This window comes from Chroicocephalus ridibundus, chromosome 2, assembly GCF_963924245.1.
Source record: "Chroicocephalus ridibundus chromosome 2, bChrRid1.1, whole genome shotgun sequence".
Classification (NCBI taxonomy): Eukaryota; Metazoa; Chordata; class Aves; order Charadriiformes; family Laridae; genus Chroicocephalus; species Chroicocephalus ridibundus.
The window spans coordinates 72,899,459-72,922,014 of record NC_086285.1 but is presented as its reverse complement, the minus strand read 5'-3'; the positions used below and the strand labels follow the sequence as shown (position 1 = coordinate 72,922,014).

The 22,556-nt window shown below is 43.9% G+C and overlaps 2 protein-coding genes across 19 annotated transcripts in view; one reads left to right on the top strand and one right to left on the bottom strand.

The window, feature by feature from the left end:
• ATXN1 (ataxin 1) overlaps positions 1–22,556 on the top strand; it is a 384,505-nt gene that overhangs the window by 293,329 nt on the left and 68,620 nt on the right. For all 18 annotated transcript variants that reach the window (XM_063325865.1, XM_063325863.1, XM_063325862.1 and 15 more), the window contains one exon: positions 2,012–2,135. The gene's annotated coding sequence lies outside the window, so the exon portion shown is untranslated. The remainder of the gene's footprint in view (positions 1–2,011; positions 2,136–22,556) is intronic.
• JARID2 (jumonji and AT-rich interaction domain containing 2) overlaps positions 6,286–22,556 on the bottom strand; it is a 658,143-nt gene continuing 641,872 nt past the window's right edge. Inside the window, exon 16 of the transcript XR_010069928.1 lies at positions 6,286–6,295. The gene's annotated coding sequence lies outside the window, so the exon portion shown is untranslated. The remainder of the gene's footprint in view (positions 6,296–22,556) is intronic.

The following is a 22,556-nucleotide window of genomic DNA, read 5'->3' as shown; positions in this document are numbered from 1 at the left end:
GTCCCAAGTTACGACTCTTTTGCGTGTTTCAAGAAGAGCGTGTCATCACAGCCAGTCAGATCTGCATAGTAAAAAGATCGTCCCAATTAGGGAACAAGCGCTCTGTTCTTCAGGCGAGGTTTGTGCTTCAGGAAGCAGTGTGTCTCCCTGTGCATCCTGAAGTTTGTTCCACACTCTCTTTAAATTTTAAGCATAAAAATGTCTGGAAACAGTTGCAGGCAGACGTGCTTTGCCCCTCGCAGAAAGAAGTGCCTACGGGTAAGGTCAAGTGAGCAAGTTGTAGCAGATTAAACTAGCTTGTGAATTTACAGCACATCATCTGCTCCATAATAACTGGCTGTGTGCGTGGTGCACCCCACAGTAAATACAAGGTCCCTCGCCCCTTTTTTTCCCTGAGGGCTAGGCTACCTCACTTCATGTCATCTTTCTTGTGATATAAGAGTGCATGGAGAAGGAAACCTGCCACAGAGCATCACTGCACTGTATCTCGCAGATGCTGCTTGCGACTTGTTCCTGTGTCCACGCGCTGCCAGGGGGTTTGCAAGAGAAATTCCAGACCGATAGCAAGATAACTGCATAGTTAGCATGCTGGTTGGCGGACACTGTTCTGTGAGGGCTTAGCCTCAGCCAGTAAATCCAGAAGTAGTCTTAAACCAAAGCTGGATCAGCTGGGCAAATACTGGTTTGGGTTTTGGAAGGTTTTGTTGTTATTGCTGTGTATGTACAACTAAAACAGACTGTCTCAGGCCTGTAAACTTCTTTGAATAGTTATGATCGCGTGGCCTTCCCTCTGCTGTTCACCCATGAACTGCTCTTGTCCATCTGTCTGACTTGTTTCCTGCCTTCACATAAGGTGAGGTTCATCTGCATGCGTCTGCAGCCATCTAATCTGAGCTCAGTGTCTAGACTCACTTTATGGAGGGAGAGAAGCAGACCTTTCTAGAAAGTGATTCATTCTGTCCTAAAGCAGATGCTTACGATAGGTCGAATTAATCATCTTCTAGATTGCCTGGTTTCCTCCACTGAAAGTAAAGATAGCTTGCACTGTCTCAGTTGTAGGCTTTTGTCCTACACATGTTTTCGGTCTGGGGACATGGACTCCAGCGTAGTGCTGATAGTATGGGATACGTATGTACAAATCCTGAAATTACATGTGAAATGTTTGAGGAGCCTTAACGTCAAGGAGATAGGAAAGATTTGTGACACAAAGTGAAACTACGAATTTAGGAACCACAAGTAGACCATGGGAACCTGGCTGAAGGAAAGAGTGTTCAACAGGGGCCGTGTGGAAATGTGCACTCTATTTTAAGTATTCTGTGTGGGGCTCACATAAAAATGAAGCACAGCATTTTTCCCAGACCCCAGTAAAAAGGCTGGGGATAATTTGATACCTTGTACAGTAGGTCAAAAAAATTAAAGAGTTGGTCCACAAAGAAATTCTGTCAAAAAATAAGTATAAAAGAACCACATGATATTAAAAAATCTCAGATGTGAAAAATACTTCCTACTGAGAAATAGCAAGTGTGTGTGTGTGTTTGGTTTCAGTACTCCTTTGTTGCAATATTACAAATAACCACAGAAATAGATAGGTGTTTGCATCCCCTTAGAGGAATTCATTGAGAACAAAAATCTTCTTGTATGGATCTCTCTGCACACCGTGGGCTTTGTTTGCATTTGCTTTTCAAAAGAGCAACCTCAAGAAGTTTTTTCTTCCTCTTGTTATGGCAACAGAAGTATCCAAGAACTATTTTAATTATGTATCTGCCTCAGCAACTCTGAACTGGGTTTTAATTATTGGTGATAAGAAGTACAGAGCAAATGACTCTTCTTATCCTAGATCAGCGTTTGACGTACACTTTCTACTGGAATCTCCATCCTGGGAGCTTATTAAAAATGCATTTGCTTCAAGGAGGTGTAGGAATCAATTGTTCATTTGCTAAACATGTCTATGGATTTTCCTCTTTTTAGTCCTTGCTTTGCTTTCTTACTTTGTTTTGCCTTTTTTTTACAGCTCTATAGTACTTTATTTGAAAGAGGAAAACCAGTGAGGACCTGTGAGCAATACGGCACTTTCTGAAAAATCTTCATGCTAAAGGATAATCCAGAATTCCCCGAAGAAGAGCGTAGTGAATGTTGTGAGTTCCTAGCAGCGATAACGTGTACTTGCAATTATGTCTTTTGGGGGGTGGTATCTTCACTGCAGCGTTTGCACCCATCCCTGTGATGTACTGAACATCTTTTTGCTCTGCTGGAACCGAAGGTTGGGCTGCAAAGCCGGCCTTGAATTTCTCTCCCTCTCTGTTTTTTCTTTCTCGTAGTGTCTTCAAGGGCAGAATAGTGTTATCTAAGTAGAGATGAGGGGTTTCTTTTCCTTGGACTGCTACAATTATTTAACATATTACTGGCACTTTCTAGTTAAGCCTGTATTTGAAGGCCTTGCGGCTGTGTAGCCTAGCAAGAATGAAAAATTTTATGGGTAACAGTTTTATGGATAACAGCACTCTACAGGTCAGATTCAGGAGTTTTATACATGCTTATACAATGGTTGGAATTATTTGGCCACTTTCAAATTAGAGGAATGCCAATGTAGTTATTTGCATGTGGTATTCCAAACTCCTATTGCTTTGATCAGTTCATTATATAAGTTTGAGTATTTTCAGTACGATTGCTCTTCTCGAAGGGTTGTGTTCATGAGAACTGGAGTAGCACACAGAGGGGAACACAGTCACATAGCTAAGACCTTGACCCACCTGCGGCTTTTAAAAAAAAACTGTTCCCATGAGGGATGGCTACAGAGAAGGCATAAATATTTTTATGTTCATTGTTTTTCTCCTGAAGCCCACTGCTTTTCTGGGTTGAAATGGGCGAATGTGCAGATCAAATGTAAACATCCTCACAAACAGGAAAACAAGAATTCTCTGCCTGCCAGGTTTGAAATTAATCCTTATTCTTGTCTTAAGGAACCTTGGGAATTTCAAAATCAGATACATTAGTATTTAAATCCTTATGCCCAAACCGTGCAGTGGTCCTTCAGGATATTAGTGATAAAACAGCTGCAGATTCTTCCGGTTTGAGCAAAATAGTTTTTGCACTTTCCATAAATTTAGTAAATATAAATATATTGTATGACTGCTGGGCATGCCTTCTAGCTCCCTGGAAGTTGGATGCCCTACTTTGCTCTGCTTTTTCCTTTGGGTTGAGACAGATTCTAAGGGGGGCTGCTGTCCCAAGAGCCACTTGCAAAACAGATGTTAGAGAAGACACCGAAAAATCTTCATCTCTCCCCTTTCCCGCATGCTTTGATCTACAGTGAAATAGTTAACAAAGCTGACATTTTGAGTTGTTAGTTACTAGGACCGCTAAGCTGCCAAGTTAGTAACTCATTAAGATGAGTAAGGGGCCTCTGAGACCCAGAGCATCTCACTGTCTGTGTATCGAAGCAGACATGACCATATTGGCTTATTCCCACACTTTAAAAGACTTCTTTGAAACCACAAGGGCTTACTTTGCACACTGACATCCTAGAGCAGAGGAGGGCAGCCTTAAATAATAACTAAAATAATAATGATAATAATAATAATAAAACTGTCCTGGCATGCAAAGCTGTTGGGATAACAGGAGATGTCTGTTCAAGATCTTGCAGTCAGGTCCACTGATTGCAACAGCAGCACCACCTCATGCCGAGGAGAGCATTGCCCGGGTCCTCTAAGGTATGTGGTGTGCCAGATCAGCCAGATAAACTGCATGAGAAAAGGAGGTGATCGTCAGCCATTACAGGGGATGTATTACAGCATCTGTCAAAGATGCTGTTATGATTATTACATTCTGACCTGTTCTAAATGGTTTAAAATGAGCCCGCTTAAAGTCCAGCATGGTGGTCTGCTGTTGTGGTGCCAAAACCCTGAATTACACTCAGGAGGCCCGGGTTTGCACAGAAAAAGCAGCACTCTTCTCACTAGGTACAGATGCAAAGAAGTGCTCTTGAGAATGGCTCTCACGCTGGCATCCAGGGCTGGTTTCTTTCGGGGAGTCTTTAGTAGGTGATGGAGAGCTCTTTAGAAGTTCCTTGAGAGTGTATTTTGTCACTTGGCTTCTGCTTGGAGGACAGTGCTGCAAGGAGGTGGCGGTTGGCCAGGCTCCTCCTCTCCCCTCCCTTCTTTCCTTTATCCTCTTGGGGAGACAGGAATACCAGAGATGAGGAGGGATTGTGTTTCTGCTGAAAGGGAAATGCCAGCGTACAATGATTTTACTGAAAAATACCGCTCTCTTCCCTGAGTGTTTGCAGGATATCATCACGTTGAGATGTGCCGAAAGCTATCAGACCTTTCCCATTGCAAGCGGTAGCTGTTCTCATCCCTTCCGCCGCCTCCTCCTGCCACCCAGGCAAATTTCAGAGGAAGGGGGGGTGTGAGGAGGGAGGGGGGCAGTCGATTGAGACCAGTGTCTTGTATCCACCTAGAAACTGCCTGTTTACTAAACAGTACAAATTTCTCGCTTCCTTTCTCCTGCTCTCCTCATTTGGATGAAGCACATTTCTGGAATAGCAGAGCTTGTACAAATCAAGTCCATATTCCTCTTTTGCAGAGAGAGAAAGGGATGTCAGGAGGATTCATTAAGGAGGAACATGTACTTCACTTACTGAGGGGTAAAAACAAAGCGAGGCAAGGCTCCTTTGCTCTCGCAGGAGGGTACCTTGCGAATTTCAGCATACGGTTTTGAAATTTTCTGGTAGGATTTAGGTATCCTAAGGTTTTTTTTCCATCCTGAAAACATATGCCGCAGTTTTTTGGAGTGCTAGCCGCACAAGCACAAACACATTCTGACAGAAGCAACGAATAAACTCTTCGTGTTCCTCACTTGCAAGCATTTCTTCACTTTTTTTTTTTTTTTTTTTTTTTGCGCTTATGTGAAAACCTCTGGCACGCTTTGTGGGAAATGGAAAATAAATCTCTAAATCCAGTATGTGTCAATAACGGAAGTGTCTTCAGTTGATAGTTGATCTCATATCTATAGTTGTTATTTTGGGCAAACTGCATATGGCAGGATAGTAAACATCCCCTCTCCTCACTCCGATGGCTTTTCTGTGCCCACCTTCGGTGGAGACCTGCTGCCATGAGGGCTGACCCTGAAGAGGGTCCCAGGGACTGTGGCTGCGTAAGGCTTAGCCCCGGTCCCGTCCCATTTTTGAGCTGCTGCCTCCTCGCTCCCCTCACCCTGGCCCTATCTCATCCGTACTCCTCCTCTGGCTGCTGGCTGTTTTTCCTGGCACCTGGACCTGCGGTGGGGCTGGGAGCCACAGCTCCTGGGGCTGATGTCAATGCCGCTTCCTGAGCCGCCTGGCTAGGCTGGCAGCGGTGCAGGCACACCCTCTCCCCTGAGCATCCCCTTCTCCGCCTGCCCGCGCTGCCACTGCGGCAGCCCCTCAGAGAGGAGGCATACACAAGGGATGAAAACAGAACGTTCGCGAGCCTTTTACACCGGTTGTCTGCGAGTGGCCATCTCCCATGCCTGGAGCCTCGGCGCCGGGTTTGTGGCGTGGTTGGAAGTGATGCCCGTGCCCAGTGTCTGCTCAAATGGTGATGAGCTGTGCACACCTTGGAAGAGCGACGGGAAGTTTTGACACGTGCAGCCTTAATGTTTTAGGACGTCTTTGCTTTTCAATTGCCTTGGTATCAGTATGCTAAACCATTTTGTGGTTTTCTACAGAAATTACCAGGCTACCAACCAAAGAGAGAGCTGCATGTGTCCGTTCTTCCAAACAACTGCCCAGTACATGCCACTTAGTATTTATAGGGAGAGGGAAAAAGGGAAGAATCGCTGTCATTTGAGAAATGTCTCTCAGAAGCGGCTGTAATTTATTCCCAGGCATTATTCTTCATTAAGAGCTACAGACAGCTGCAGCTTCCCTTTAAATAGAAATTGCACTCTGTAGGCATGCTATACATAGGGCTTCAGGTTTCTGACATTTCTCTGCCAAAAATCAGAAGTATTTCTCACCAAATAAATGTTTATTCAGAAAGTCTTATTTCCTGGCTTTTATTTCACGTCACATGCTTCCGCCGGCCAGACAAGAACAACTCAAGGCTGACATTTGGAAGAGGAAGCTGAAGCAGTTTGGGTCTCTTGCAGGGCTTCAAAAAAAAGTCTCTGACCATAAATCGGGACCTTCGGTTTGGCAGTTTATTTTGTCTGATGAACACTGTATTAAAAAGGATGTTGCAGAAATGCAGCAGAGCTACTGTGTCTGCGTGGAAGCGAAGTGGGCGGTGGTAGGTGTTTCTGGGCGTCAGGTTGGCTCACCCTCTCTCCTGGCCTCGAAGCCACCATCCTCTGAGTGTGCGTGGGTGGCAAACCTGCCTTGGCGGCATGCAGCAACTGAGCTGTTGCAGTGGTGGGGCATCCCCTGTATGGTCAGTGTATAGGGGGCACCTACGGACAGTGTGTGAGAGCTGGACTGTGTCCGCTTGCCCCTGTCACCCACCGGAGAGGTGGCCAGGGTGGCTTTGAGTCCTGCAGAAGGATGATGAGGCTGTAAGCCACCAGCACTCAGGGACCAACTCAGGGCCAAACAAATGACTTCTTGACGTCTGTGCAGCTTCTCCGGATTTACCTATTTTTTTCTTCGCTTAGCTGCAGGCTGGTGCCTCAACTCACGACGTCCTAACCTGTCTTTTCCCCACTGTCTTTTTCCAGCCTGGACTGCTGAGCTGCTTCTCCTTTGTCTCCAGGGCTTATCTGCTGGATCCAGACTTCCCATTTGGTGTGCCAACCCTACCACTCCAGTAGATGACTTTGCTGTCATAGCAGCCCCAGTTAATGCCTTTTGTAATCTGTGGCTGTGCTGTTCCTGTCAAATACAAGATGTCTTCCTCTTCCCTGTCTTCCCCCAGGTCTCCCCACACCCCTAAGTTTATGGCTTAGCAGTATGCAATCCGTGTATTAAATTAATTTTTAGTTAGGTCATTCATTATTCTCTTGCTTTCTTCTCGGCCGATAGAGCTTCCAGAGAACTGAAAAGTTGTAATTTCTGCAGGGCTAAAATCCAAGTCTTTGATAGGCAGGCATGATGCCTGGGGCCACTACATGTTGCTACCGGTTGTCAGCTTTGTAAAACTTACCCTGCAGAGCAAAGAAATCTGGGCACAAAGATTGTTCTCCTCTCTTACCGCAGCAAGCTGTAGTTTCCCAGTCTGTTCTGCCTTCCCTTCATTGTCTTCCAAGCAAATGGCTGTAAGATTATGACTCCCATGTTTGGACTGAGAACAGCTTTTGCCTGAGCAAACAGATTTCTCTTTGGCAGTCACTTTAACTGCTGCCCCAGCTTTTCGCTGTCAGCTTTGTTTCATGATTTGCCGTTAGAGAAGTCCAGGCAGTACTAGTGCATTGGAGCGAGTAAATGAAGCAAGGAAGGCAGGTGAATGTGGTTGTTAATGATTACAATACCGGGGTGGTTGCAGTTATGGTCCATGAGGGAAAAGCTGCTCCTGTAGTTCAACAGCGTAGCTTATGGCTGCTCTTATTTTTAACTTGCTGGTGCCGGCTGGAGAAACTTCAGGTCCTTGCTTGCAATGCTTCTTGGTCCAAGAGACTTCCAGTTTAAACCAAGAAGCAGCGTTGGGAACCAAGCCTAACCTTCACAGACAATAGCAGGGTGTGAAAGCTGCTCTAGTATTTGCAAGTACTGTCTGGGGTGAAGCTGAACAAAACACGGGTGTCCCATGCCTGTTAGAATATTTCTTCTGCTGCTCTTCTGTCTCTCATAGAATCACAGAATCATAGAATTGCTGAGGTTGGAAGGGACCTTTAAGATCATCGAGTCCAACCTTTAACCTACCCTGACAAAAGCCACTTCTAAACCATGTCCCTAAGTGCCCCATCCACCCTTTTTTTAAACACCTCCAGGGATGGTGAATCCACCACCTCCCTGGGCAGCCTATTCCAGTGTTTAATAACCCTTTCAGTGAAAAAATGTTTCCTAATATCCAATCTAAACCTCCCCTGATGTAACTTGAACCCGTTTCCCCTCGTCCTATCACTTGTCACCAGGGAGAAGAGGTCAGCCCCCATCTCTCTACAACCTCCTTTCAGGTAGTTGTAGAGGGTGATAAGGTCTCCCCTCAGCCTCCTCTTCTCCAGGCTAAACAACCCCAGCTCCCTCAGTCGTTCTTCATAAGGTTTGTCCTCCAGACCCCTCACCAGCTTTGTAGCCCTTCTCTGGACACGCTCCGACACCTCAATGTCCCTCTTGTAGCGAGGGGCCCAAAACTGAACGCAGTACTCGAGGTGGAGTACTCTCCTCTGTTTCACTGCTGCTTTATTGTGCTGCTGTGTTAGTGAGCATCACTGGTGAGCTGGTTTGCTGCGCCCACGATGACCCTAACAGTATCTAGTAGCCTGTCGATGCTTTTCTCAAAGCTGATAATGTTGGTGGCAGCAGCAGGAGGAAGAGAATATAAATTAAGCTCTCCAAGAGGGGAGTTGTTTTTCCATTTTCTGTTTGGAGTGTGCATTTAAAAGAAAAGGCTGCTGCTACTGGTAGGTTAGTTAAAAGGGATCACAAACCCTTTGTAGCAGAATAGTATTCTGAACTACTTGTACATTCAGATTTATTCCAGGTTTGTTTGCAGCCTGACAGGCACGTTGACCCTGGATGGTTACGTTGGGAGGGAACGTTAGATACTCTTCAAGAAACTGGTAGCATTGATGGTATCAGTGTTCCTTCTCAGTGAGTTTTGTGTTTCTGGTTGTTAATCAGCATTAGTGTTCCCAACTGCAGACACTGATGAATGTTTCAGAGGCACCTGGTGGCACAAAGGTCAAGAGGAAGAAGATAAAGAAGCAAGTTGAAGGGATTACTCTTAGCTTCTTTTTCTGTTGAGATGTCAGAAGTACAGGCAGGCTAAGGAAACCTGAGGTGCTGTAGTGTTCTATTTGTTTCTAATGGGTTCTCTTGGCAGCTCTTTAAATAATGGAGAAACCCCCTCTGCTATGGCAAGTAAAGTTTATTGCACTAGTGCAGGTTATTACCAAGTTATTGCACTAGTAATAGAAGAAATCTGTTTGGGGAGTGAGGGCCACAATAGATGAAGAGAGGAAGGTTATTCGTGGGTTTCTGTGCTAGGCAGTCTTCAGTCAGAATTGGAGTGATGATTTATAAATTCCCTTTGTCTCACTTCCAGTATTTGGACTGCAGTGAATCCTGCTGAAGCATTACAAAGGCTGTAGCAGTTGAAAGAAGCTGGGCAAAGTGTGGTTTGGCTTCCCTGATGGGTGGACATTTGTGACCGTAGCTGCAGAGATTCCTTGCAATGGAGAGGTGTCTGCAATGGAGGCAGTGGGCAAATTGTGCTTTAAGCCTTCAGCTGCCAGAAGTTTTTCTCTCTGGCAGAAAATAACCTCTCTTCTCAACAGCTTGATTTAGCATTTCTGGTGCAAATAGTTCACAAAAAGAAACCTCAGGTAACATGAACCTCTGATGAAGTAAAAGTGAGTTTGACACTCAGGGTGGAGCACCGGGAGGAGCACTGGAGGAGCTAATCTTATGTTCACAGTTAACTTGTTTTGGGTCTATTTTACATTTTTTGAAAGGAGTGTTGTTTGCTTGTTTTCTCGTAAAACTATGCACTGCGAGCAACTTTGTTAAAGAATGAGCTTCTTATGGGGGGAAAAAAGCAAAATAATGTCTCTGTGTCATATATTGCTGTTGTTTGAGGCGGGAAGGTCCTCGTAACTCGTTTCTGAGTTAAGACATGTCCATTCTGTTAGATCCATAGTAGAGAATAGCCGTGATTCTTTTTTACTTTTACTAGATACATTTAAATATTTGTATAACTATCTTTATTCAACCAGAGGGATAGCCTGCAGCGTGATCAAGCAGATATAAGTACAGGCACTTACTTCTTACTATCATTGACCAGTTAAACCAGTTCAACTCAAGGGGTTTGGCTTAGTGAGCAGTCCTACTGCTCCAGTTGACATTTGTAGAATGGGTGAGTGAGCTGCAGAGCTTTATCTGTCTTCATTATAGGGTGAAGTCTCTTCTTAAATTAAATGAAGCAGGCAGTCTTGATTAGCTCCAGGTTTTCTTGTTGTTATTATTATTCTAATGTAATTATCACTTTTCTTCAGTCAGCCTTCTGCTTGCTTACTTACAAATAAACTCTTTCCATCTGGAGAGTATTTTGAGATGCGGAAGGTACAGTGAAGTAGTGAAATTATTGTTAGCACCGTGTTCTTCCTCTCCTCTTCAACTACCTAGAATGCTATGCAAGGAAATAGAAAAAACAAAAACAAATACATGACAAACATAATAGGATCCTCCTCTCAAAAAAGATTACGCAAAGGAAGGCTGTTATCTGCCTAAAAAGAGGGAGAAAGCATCATACATTGACCTGTAAGGCCCCTGCAGTTATTTGCTTCAAAAAAGCAGCATTAAGAAGTGAGGAATCGCCCCACTCTGCTGTCAGATGACAAGACGCGTTGCTTCAGTAGTAGGTAGTTCTTGGACATAATGAAATACCTGCTGACTGCAGGGAGTAAAAAAGGCTCAGTCGTGATGGGTACATCTGTTTGTGCATCTGAGCCCCGTGCAGAGATTCCCAAGCTGACAAGGTGCTTTGCTTAAGCTAATGAGCCCTGCTTCTCCCCTTACATCTTCCCTGATTATGCTAATTGGACTGAGCAGGGTGCTGCCTGACACCGGTGAGAGTCAAACAAGTATGTCTGTACAGCCTTGCCCCGCAGTGTCCTACAAATGTCTGAGCCCACTCAGCACAAGCCCGTGAGTCTGTTCTGTGTGGCTGTTCAGCACAGGTATTTCCTGGGGTTTTATTGTATGTGCTGTCAAGAATCACTCAGCCTTGGGTGGCTTGCTGGGACTGCGGTAAAGATACTAAGCGTTAGGGAAGATCTTGAACAACTTACTTCCCATAGCCTCCTTGCTGTCTGAAAAACACATGCTGCTAGATGTTTTCTGTCCTGTTTGGGTTTTTTTGCATGTGAATGACTTCCTTGGCTCTGGAGGTGGTGGTCTGGAGCTGCAGGGCAGAGGAGAGTGGTGAGGGGACAGGAGTACCCAGGCAGACAATCAGAATTGGGGGACTGAGGAATAAAAGTGTGAAGAACTTGGACTTTCTGGTTTTCATCCTATCTACGTGTGCAGGACTGGCAGAAAAATGGGTTGGCAGGTTGAAATAGATTGTGAAACCTCGCTAATTAGCTGTGCATTCCCCACTCTACCTTTCCCTTCTTCTTCCTTCCCAAGTGGGATTCTTGCAGAATGAAATGAGTGCAAGGATAGGTGACTTTCATAATTTGGTGTTTTAACATTTAATTCCAGCTCTATCTATGGCTATATAGGTAAGTTTGCGATCAGGTGTTGTTTCAAAGATATTAACTGAGCTTACAGAAGACAGGTTTTAGAAGAAACAATCATAAAACCCCCGACAACCCCAAAATGACAACAAATAGAACTATTTCTGCTCATTATAGTAGAAATCTCTTTTTACACTCCTGACTGTTCTTCCTCTGACTGGCACCTTCCTGAGAAATGCAGTTGAGAATGAATGCATATATATACACACATACGCACATGCCTATCTATATTTACATTGATCTTAGGGAGCCTGGGAATGTAAAAGCAAGTGCAAAAACGTATGCTGGTTTTGGCAAGTTGTTTGTTTTAGTTGCGCGGTTTCCTGATTTTCTTCATTTAAAAGGTGTGTTAATGTTCTGTGTATGAAGCCTGAAGTGTGATAGTTAGATCTCTTGTCAAAAGATGGATGTCCATGTTTCATTCCATGTTGCGAAATGGTAGTCCTCAAAATATCACGTTAAGCCACTACCATGAATAAATAGCTGTGCTGTATTATTTTGGGGAGTAGCAGTTTCCAAGACAGTCAGTATGATCGCAGCCATTAAGTGAGTAGAAAGTGTTTTGAAAGAGTGGAAAGAGCTTTGTTGACTGAAATGGCTGGGTCGGAGCTCAAAAGGAGGAGTTTGCTGTTTTAACAACATAGCAGACATTTTAGACATTCTTATCGGGATGCTTCAGTAACGCAGTTGTGTGAAAGACTGATAAGGGAACATGCGATAGCAGCCCTCATAATTTAAAGTGCCCGAACTTGACACGTTCCATGGTAATGTAAAATACTAATAAATATAAATCTTGTGTTCTGGAATTCCCGTGTCTCCTTATTAGCAGATCAGTGTGTAAACACTGGCTCAGTGTGTCTAGTACTAGAAGGATGTGTTTTGTTCTTGCAAAGGGATGTGTGCTGGCTCTGCACCCCTGGAGCATGTGTAAGACATGCTAGATTCAGACTGAGCTGTACTCTGCATTTTCTAGAGGAGGTCTGTTTTGTATAAACCACACATGAAAATGCTACGTAGATAATTTTTCATTGTAATGCAGGTATTTCACCGGTTTTAAATCATGACTATTAGTTACCGGTTTCACTCGAGCTGCCAAATAAGCTCTTGCCAGGAACACTTTCACAGGACAGCTCAATCAGAATTGTAGATTTAATGTTGCTCCTTGGTCACATTGGGACTAACAGTTTCCAGTTCGCTTCCAGATCTACACTCATAGAATGTCATAGAATGCGTTGTGTTGGAAGGGACCTTTCAAGGTCATCTAGTCCAACCCCCTGCAGTAAGCAGAGACATCTTTAACTGGACCAGGTTGCTCAGAGCCTCATCAAGCCTGGCCTTGAATGTCCCCAGGGATGGGGCCTCCACCACCTCTCTGGGCAACCTGTGCCAGTGTCTCACCACCCTCATTGTAAAGAACTTCTTCCTAATGTCTAATCTAAACCTACCCTGCTCTAGTTTAAAACCATTGCCCCTTGTCCTATTGCTACATGCCCTTGCAAACAGCCCTTCCCCAGCTTTCCTGTAGGCCCCTTCAGGTACTGGAAGGCCGCTATAAGGTCTCCCCGGAGCCTTCGGTTCTCATTAAGGGCATAAAATGGTTTAAAAGAGCAGGAAGAGCTTTATTTACTGAAAAAACTGCATTTAGACTGAAAGTGGAGAGTGGCATATGAAAGAGCACTGGACCTCTAGTGACAGGGGATGAATCCCAGTGTTTGCACTTCATGGCCCTCACAGGCCTATAGTATCTGTTTTTTTCTGTTACAAACTTGAGTCCTGATCCTGCTTGTTGACCTGTGCATGCTCATAAGGCTGCCTGGTGTGTCAGGGCTGGAACCTCAAAGCAGTAGAGAATGGTGTTTTTCCGTGGTCAAAGAGGGAAACCACCATGCCAAGACAAAGCCTGTTGTCTGATGAGACCAGTGCTAAAGGTAACGTGTAAAGCAGCGGTGATTGCTTCTTCAGGAAAGCAAATGGAAGCAGGATAAATGGTCCTTAATTGAGTTATGGTTGGTATTTTGAGGCTTATAAATAACGCATTTAAGCTCAATGAAGGCATTTCTTTTTAAGTGTTCCTTCAAGACTTCAAAATGTAGCAAAAACCAAAGCAAGTATCTGACCATGGTGGTGTAAAGCTGGTATGGTACCAGTGTAGCTGAAACTGAAGTACGCGCTCACTTGAGTTCAGTCTCAGTGCCTGTATTGGGCTGTAAAAAAGTGATTTGGTATAGAAAATATTTGTCATATTAAAGCATCTCCTTTTGGTTCTTTGTTTTTTTGTCTTTCCATTTTTGTTTTGGCGAAGATGGTGTGGGGGACGAGGAATTGCAGATTGATGATTGTTTGTCTGTAAACTGTCTTACTGGAACGGAGACTGTAGGAGGCTTTCTCATGGCTCTTAGTCAGACCACTGCCTTATCTAAACAGTGTTTGACCCTTGAAGATGCTACACGTGGCTCTCATCCAGCCTACCTGCCTGATCAGAGCAGACGGTATGATTGTGCTTGCAGCAGAGTGAGAGGGGCACTCGTTCAGGGAACCATTCCCATGTATCAAACCACTGCGTTCTTGAAAGTCTTCCCTTTCTGATAGCATCCTTTCACTTGATTTATTTTAATGTAGTTCAAAGGTGTACCAGCAAGGAGAATTCGATACCTTGATGAAGGAAGTACAAAATGAGGACAATGCCGTGTCCTGACATCACCACATAGTACTTTTTTTGGCATTGTATTAATATGCAATAACTTGTAGTGGTAGCTATGCAGCAGCTCAAAACAAACAATGTAAAAACTTTGATCTCTGGCAGTGTTTGTCGCTACAAATGTAATTATCTGTGTGGACCATCGGTCTTAAGACTAGTAATAACAGCAGTGTGGGAGAGCTCGTGGTATCCAGTCTGAGGCATTTCTACCCCACTGATGTCAAACAGGCTGACAGCAGGTAGGAGAGTGATGGCAGGGTCAAGTCTTGCTGGGCTCATTACTTGCCCTCTGTTTTATGGTGGAACAGGTGAGAAATTTTATCCTTGATCTTTCACCTGAAAACAGTAAGAAGGGAGGAGACAGGAGGAGGAATATGCAATTAGAAAAATAAAGTGGCAATTCACACTGCTCTTTCACATAATTTCTTGCATTAAAAAGTGAATTCAGTAACTCCTGTCTTCTTATTTTCTAATATTTTTTAGCTTCAACTTAATAGGAATATTCTTCCCTTGGTAAGAAGTAATTTTGATATGCAAAATTTGAAACCTAAGGGATAAGACAAGGGAAATTGTATTGTTTTCATGAGTAATGAATCATTTAAATGATTCCTGACTGGTTACCAATTAGCTTATCCTTCCACAAAGGAAAATGGTAAAAATTTAGTCTTGGTAAGATTTGGCCAAATAATGCTAAGCATGGTTAGATTTGAAGCACAGTGGAAACATTATGGGTTTCTTAGAGTGGTTCCCCCAAGAGTTTGAGAAGAGTGGGTAGAGACAAAAGCTAATCTAAGTTAAAGTCTGATGGTGTTTGGATCAAAGCATTTAGCTCAGGTCATGATACAGATACGGTAGGTGCCCTATCGGAAAGCTGAAGTTCAGATCCCACCTTCTCCCTTCCTCAGACTACTTTGGGTTTCTGTTTTGGTTCTGGCTTGTTTCTTAATTTAAGCAAACACCTCTGTGACATATACTAGTTGCAATAAGTCTTCTCCTACGCTGCCTTTTCATGAAATGCATCTACAACGCCTAGTGCACTGAACCTGGTAGAGGCAGGTGTTGCCTTTTGGGAGGAGAATTGCATTTCTTGGTTTCTATCGTACCTTTAAAATTCTTTCCTTTCCTTGCTGTCTGCAAAGAGACTAACCAGTGCTTAGATATTCATGTATTACTCCTGCAGCCCTTTCCTCCCTTGCAGCCTGCGGTTTGGGATGACTCCACTGGTAGGGCACTGACTTGCAATCGGGAGACATAGTGGCAGAGCCAGAAGGAAAAGATATCTGATGGGTGACTTGAGGCATGTCGTGACCAGTCAGTGCTGCAGCCATAAAATGGAGATAATGATACTGATATCACTCCTTGGTAAAGCATTATGAAATGTTTTCATGAGTATTTCTGCTCCAGAGCCTGGGTGTTTTTAGTGTGGATTCCAAGGAAGTGAGGTGTGCATGGTGGTGATGATGTCTGTCTGTCTGCTTGTTTGTCCCCGTGCCCCCGCCTCCCATAACACTGAGTGTCTTGGCTAATTCACACCAAATCTGGCAGGAAGTAGAAATCGCAAAGAGAATTCAATTCCTACCATTTTTTTGTTGTTGTTGCTAAACTCCTCCGGCAGGGTAGGTGGGAGGCATGGCTTAGTGCTGACACCGAGGGGGAAGAGGCAGCCAAGCTCTGCCCTTGCCTGACTCTCTTTGGCGGTGGCTGGCAGCAAGCCCCACCACTGCATCCAGCGGGCCACGGCAGCCCTTGCCCAGGTGCCAGGCCAGTGCGGTGGGATGTGGAGCAAGGCTGGCTATTGGAAGATGCCAGAGGGAAGACAGTGCAGAGATGGGTGAATGTGGAGGGACAGCAGAGATGCGGAGCACGAATCCTGCTCTCGCCGTTCTTCAGTAGAATGGGATGTGTTACTAGAAGGGCTCCAACTCAATTTCCTGGTTGAAATCATGGTGATGGTTTTGTTTCTAGCTGCTCTGAACATGCCTTCCTCATATTCCTGGGATGTTTTCACTCCTCTTCTGTGCAGAGCTGGGTTCCTCTGCCACAAGGAGCTCTGCATCTTTCCTGGTACCTTCAACCAAACTCCTGTGCTCCTTCCCCTCTACGCTGCTCACATTTTACTTCTGCAGTAAATGCAAATTTAGAGCTGCCTTTTCTCCCTGCAACTGTGGGGCTTCTTCCTACGTATCCAAGTGGAAGAGCCTTCCCATCTCATGAAGAAATCATCTCTTTGTCCTCATTGTACACATTTAATGTCTGGCAGGACCTGTTTTCAGTGACTGCTGAATTTCTCCAGTGCACAGCTCTGTGCCTCCAGAGCGCTGGCCTTTTTCTGCACGGGGCCACTCACTTATTTGGCACAGCACTCTGGTTTTGTATTGCTCTGTACATTGAAGGCAGCTGCATGGTACTAGTAATAATCACAGGGATGCAAATTTATTATCTTGTGTTTAGTAACTCAGTGGGAGCACATGTTTATCTTGTACACTTGAGTGCTGTTTTTAAATAGTACTGTATATACAATAGATAGATTTAAAGTTGACTAACCAAGAAAACATCCTCAAGGCTGAAAGAATAAGTGTGAAAGATATGCAGGAGTTGCAGCCTGGGTTTTAGCATTACTTTGTGTCTGGTGTGCTGATGTACATGGCTGTAGCAGTTAGATGTCTCAGTCATGCACCCAGATAAATCCAAGATAGTTTAAAGCATCAGATTTCATTTTGTGTCTTGGAAGAATGAGTTTATATTTTGCAAGAGGTAAGAGATTTGAAAATTGAGGGTTTTTTTTTTTTAAAAAGGAATAATTAAATAAGCATCATTTCACTGGGAAGGACAGGTAAGCACGTAGCCAGCTGACCACAGGCTCTGTGGCTTCTGCTGAGATAATTGCGTGAAGACCAACTCTTAAACTACCTTCAGGTCTGGTTTTTTTGAACTATGTTAGTTTAGGTGGATGTAAAGTTCAGTTGCTTTGAAATGGAGAAGCCGTGACCAGGAAGGAACATGACTGGAAAACATCAGTCATGGAAAAATACTGTAGCCTAAAGTCAGCTTTGAAGCCTCTGAGTCTTTTTATTGACTTCATAGACTCTAGGTTAGGCCTTCGGTACAGAAAGTCAAGATCAGACGTGTCTCTGAAATTATTTTTCAGGGATTATATGTGTGATGTGTACTTCTCTGCTGTTTTAATAAGAATCTCTTATATCAAACTCGTTATTATTACTATTACGGCATTAGGTTTGTAGGCCTCAGTCAAAGCCCATTTTGGCTACGTATTTCAATACATAAATGGTAATAAAAAGACTCCCCAAACCAAAGAGGTCATAATGTGCCTGTATATGTGTGCGTGGAGGAGAATGGAGATTTCAGAGCGTGTACATTGGCTCCCAAATCAACCTGCCTTTGCAGTTGTTGTGCCAATGGTAGTCTGGGCTGTTGTGCAGTGAGTGGACTAACTAGGCCAGGAAGATCACCTCTGTCTTCTGGCTGAAAGTCACAGCTTTGAATCAAAGGGAATTTGACTAGAATAGTTTCAAGTCTTTGTCTGTTAGCTCACACTTTATTATTCTTTTTGTTTTAGTTTCATGTACCTCCTGTTTGCATTGAAGTAAGAGGTGCAGGAGACCTGTTTGTGTAGATCACGCCATGTCTGTTTTCCTGACAAGATGGGACAGTTCCCTGCAATGCATTTTTAATTGTTTTGCCCTATTAAATTCCCACTGTCCATACCTCATGGCTTCCTCCACTTCCCTTAAGGAATTGTTAATAAGTCTTATATCATATTCAGCCTAATTTTCACTTTCTAAAATTTCCCATTAGTCTTAAGCTGTCCAAGACACCATCTGACATAATTCTGTCTTACTCATTTATGATGTTGGACCTGGAAGCAGCAGTAATGGAATACTGCAAATCATCTGTCGTTTCAGTACATGCTGGGAGATGCTCCTAAGCAGCTGTCCACATGATCTGTCAAACCCGATGTCTTGACCAAAGGAGGGGGAATGTGGAGGAGGTGGGAGACAAGAACTGAAACTTTGAGATGTTTAGGTTTACTGAAGCAAGGTGACGGAGCCTTTATTGTACTGGCTGATCGAAGTGGTGTTGCTGCACTTCAGAATTTCTGAAGGCCTCATTTCATCACTCTGCCTTTAATTTCCCTGTACTACTCTCAGTTCTTTGTTATTTTCCTGTCAGTCCTATATGCTCTCTCAACACTAAGTTTTCATTTCTTCCTTTTTATTTCCACAGTAGATGGTGGAGTCTCATCCCACATGGCTCTGCCATCTGGAACAACTACCCTGACTCATTTTCCTCTTGAGTTTCAGCTTTATCCTTGGCCTTTATGTGTTAATCTTCCTTCTAATAAAACAATCCTATGTGATGCCTGCAGGCTTCCAGTTATCTGCTCAGTCTTTCTCCTCAAGACACACAGCTTTTGCTACCCTTTGATACACAAGGTATATTGTGACCTGTGCTTATTATTAGACAAGGAAGACCTATTTTAGGGATACCTAATCACATACTTAAGTCTAATACCTGTTCAGGACAACACTTCAGGGCACACTTACCTTTTTAACACCCCCTTATCCCTTTGATTTCAATTGGCTTCTCTAATTTAAAGTTAGGTACACATTTAAGTACTGTGAACATGATAAAGCCTCGACTGTGAAACATGGGTTATATATTTAAAAAAAAAAATAAAATCAAACTAAAGCATATTGCAGTCTGAAAATAATGAAAGATTCAAGCAGAGAAGTAAGATTTCAAATCTGATGCTACATCTCCTTAAGTCTCATCTTGAAAACGTCAAACATGCTGTAAAATCAAACAAAAATCCAGCAGCATTGCTTTTCAGTCTGTTGACTCAAAACATTTTCTGCTGTACACTGAGATTTTCAGTAGTTGACACATTATGCAGTTGTTCTTGCTAAATTAAGAATGTCTCATGCTTTCTGGGATCCCGTAGTAGAACTGCTGAGTTGCAGTACTTGGATAAAAAAATTGAGGTTAGTTTATTGAGTGGTTGGACACAACTTGCAATGCTACTGCTTTTCTCCTAGTGACTCCCTTAAAGCGTACATGAGATGAGGGGAAAATACAGCTAATAGCAAGCTGTGCCTGGGCACCACACAGTCCCAGCTTTGTGCGGAGCACGGCTTTGGCATCTGGAGTGGGAACTCAGTGCGTATTAGCAGCAGTACATTCATTGACATGAATCGCTGTCAGAGCAATGGAGGAACGCAGCTGTGTATTTTGTGAGTGCTGGATGCAGTCTCTCTCAGACTCACCGTGAGATCATGGAAGATCTGCTCAAACTTGTGTCTCAGACTGTAAGTCTTGGGTGTGAGGCACTGCAGTCGGATAACCACTCACTTTTGAAATAAGTGCAAGCTCAGTTGCAGGGCGCCTACCCATTTTTCCCCATCATTGCCCTTTTCATACTGTTTCCTTCTTCCTTCCAGACAGAAGATCTGTCCAGAGAGGACACACAGTGACACACGTCCTTCCTAATTCATAAAAGTGAGGAGGGGGGAGCAATGCCTGGCTTCAGAGCAGCCCTTTAAAAGATGCTCATTTGGAGTCCAGCCAGTATTGAAATCGGCTATCCTCTGGGAGAGCATGTCACCTTCAGTGTGTCTCCCACCAAAAGCAAGAAGGGGAAATGCATTGCCATTCATCCTCAGGAGGAAAGCTGCCCTGGTGTGTCTAAGCTGCACCTTAGGAAGTCACAGTACTGCTGAGGAGAAGGGGCAGGGAAGGTACAGTCAAAGCAAAGTGGCTCAGACTGCTCTTGCAGCCCACAAAAGCAAAGCTACCAATTAATTTATTATGGAAACCTGCATGATGCCGCTGTGGCCCAACTTTGGGCAAATTGCTACAAAGAGAAGAGTTACAGCATGGGTTGGAGGCAGTTTTCATAGGTTTCTAGGGGGTTTTTTGTTTGTTTTCATTTGGTTTAGTTTTTTTTGCTTGGTTTCTTGTCCCTCCCTAACCATCTAGCTGAAGTTCATGCAGTCATGACCATCCTCTCCTTGCTCCAGATCACTGGGGAGCGATGCAGTGACTTCTCGTTTGCTTCTGGAGTGATGACACAGGCAGTGTTGTAGCATGAGAATATTTTTGAGGCCTGAGTGTGGGCGTATGATTGTCAAAGTCAAGGGGGTTTTAGTATAGAGTTTGAACCACAGTGCTTTGTTAATGATGGGTTTGCCTTTGTCCTCCTTAAAATGAGGAAAGTAACTGAAGACTGTATAATTCTTAGTTCCTTGTGAATCCTGGGGATTGCACAGCTAAAAGTGTATTTGCTGAAGTCCTTTTAAAATGCATTGCTTTTGTGCTTCTTGCATAGTTCCCTGTCCAGACTCCCATGAATCTCTACTGTTTTACCTCTCTTCAATGCTTAGTGGGCATGAAAAACCTTCCTATGTGTGGAAGTGGAGATGCTAAAGCAAGTAAAAAAGTGTTTTTACTTTTTTACAAGTAAAAAAATGTGTTCCTTTGCCCATTCATCACAGTTCTTGGAGATTCTGGGGGAAAATTCACCACCTGAGGACCAAACGAAGCCTCTTTCTTCACAACCTACCGTGATTAGTCTGCGGGATTAAGCCAACCTCAAACAGTGTTTTGGGGAATTTTGGAGAAGGCCGTTGCCCTCAGTGAAATCTTTTTACTCTGCTTCCCATTCTGCAGAAAGCACATTCCTTACACCAGCGCTGCCATGCTCTTCAGTTCAGCATATTTTTCCTTGGCATTGCACTTGCTGTTTTTGAACCACGAAATGCTTTTAGGTAAAGTTATCATAATATAAACTGAAAATTGACAGGCTGAATAGTTGTGGTTAGTATGTGCTATAGTGGTGATGACATGGGAAAATATGTTGTTTTTCTCCAGATGACTGTTTGAGGTTAGTTCTAGACCATTTTGTTCATGACGTGCCAGCTAAAATTATGAGAGCGTGATTTTGAAGTAAGCAGGTTAATTTGATATTTTTTTTAAAGCCTGTTGTCAAAGAATGGATGTTGTTGTTATTTTAGGATTTAAAAAGACTAGAGCCAACCATTAGAAGGAGTAAAGTGTTAGAAGGACTAAATTCCCCCTTCTGAGAAGTTCATCTCACTGCATATCTAAGAAAAATGTCTTGTTCTTGGGACTAGAATGGGCAAAGCATGGGCCACAGGGGAAGAGCCAGCACAGTTCAAGTGCCTCTTCTTCAGCAGAAAATAGTAGTATGAAAGGAGGAGCAGCAGCAAGCAAAGCCAGTGCTTTCTGCAGGCAGCAGAAACAGCATTTCATAAACCTGTTCTTTATGTACCTTTCCAGTGTTCAAAATCGCAGTGGTACCGCATCCTGGCAGGATGGCAGCTCAGCAGAGCCATGGGTGGCATCTTGCACACTCCATCAGTTATGGGGCGACCTGCACTCACCAAAAGATGTCACAGTGCTGAGTCAAGCAGGCAGTGCTCTAAAGGACCACTGAAACATGTGCCCTTGTTCATAAGATAGAAGCAAGAAAAGGACGCACTTAGTTGGAAGATGATGTTTGATGTCTTCATATCTAATGATAAAAACAAAAGTGACTCAAATGTCACTTTCTTCCCAAACAGAAGTCTTTTTGGTGTGGGCTGCCAGTCCGTGTTAGGAGTGATATGCAAAATACACAGAATTTGTGTGTGGCTAAATGATGGTTTCTTTTTCTTTTATCTGCCTCCGTTTTGCTTTGTGCTGTGAAGTTGCAGTTGCGTGTAAAAGGCTTGACATATTTAATGGGACCTTGAAACAGCCTCCAGTGAACTGCAGCAGAAGGAGAAGCAGAGGAAAGTAGAAGGCTAGCAGATGATACATTTACCCAACTTACATTCTGAAATAAAACCCAGCAGTTCTCGAAAAGTCCTTACTCCACCTGCTACGCCAGTGTGTGAGTTTGGGGTTTAAATCTGCTCCAAGGTCTTTGTGGTGTTTGGGCACAGGGAGGCAAGTTTGCTGTGGAGGAGCAGCCTTAGAGGTGAGTTTGCCTGCCTTCACCCCTCCTGAAATGCTGTGCTGAAATTAGGTTGTTAGGACAGCCCACTCAAGTGAATATTTTTCCGATGTTTCAGTTTTTTCTCTGCTTGTCTGTGCTCATCTTGCCTCTCTTTGTGCTATGGGGAAGACTGGGGAGTGGAGCACGTTGCTGACAGTGCCCCCTGCCCCTGAGCTGAGGAGCCTCTGAAGCTTCTTGAAAGTTAGATCACCCTGACTTCTGTGTGGTGCCCTTCAACCCCAGCAAACGCAAAGAGCATACAGTACAGATGCTCTTTTCTAAAACACTATCAAAGAGCCAGGGGAAGAGATAGTCTAATCCTAATAGTCTGCTAATTCTGACGGTCTTCTAATGACTCCTGGAGGAACCATTCCCTGTCTCAGCAGTTCCTTCTTCACTCTTTTGTGTAACTTATGTCAGTACAGCCAGTACTATGAAGAGTTTAATTTTAAGGCCCTAACTCAGAAA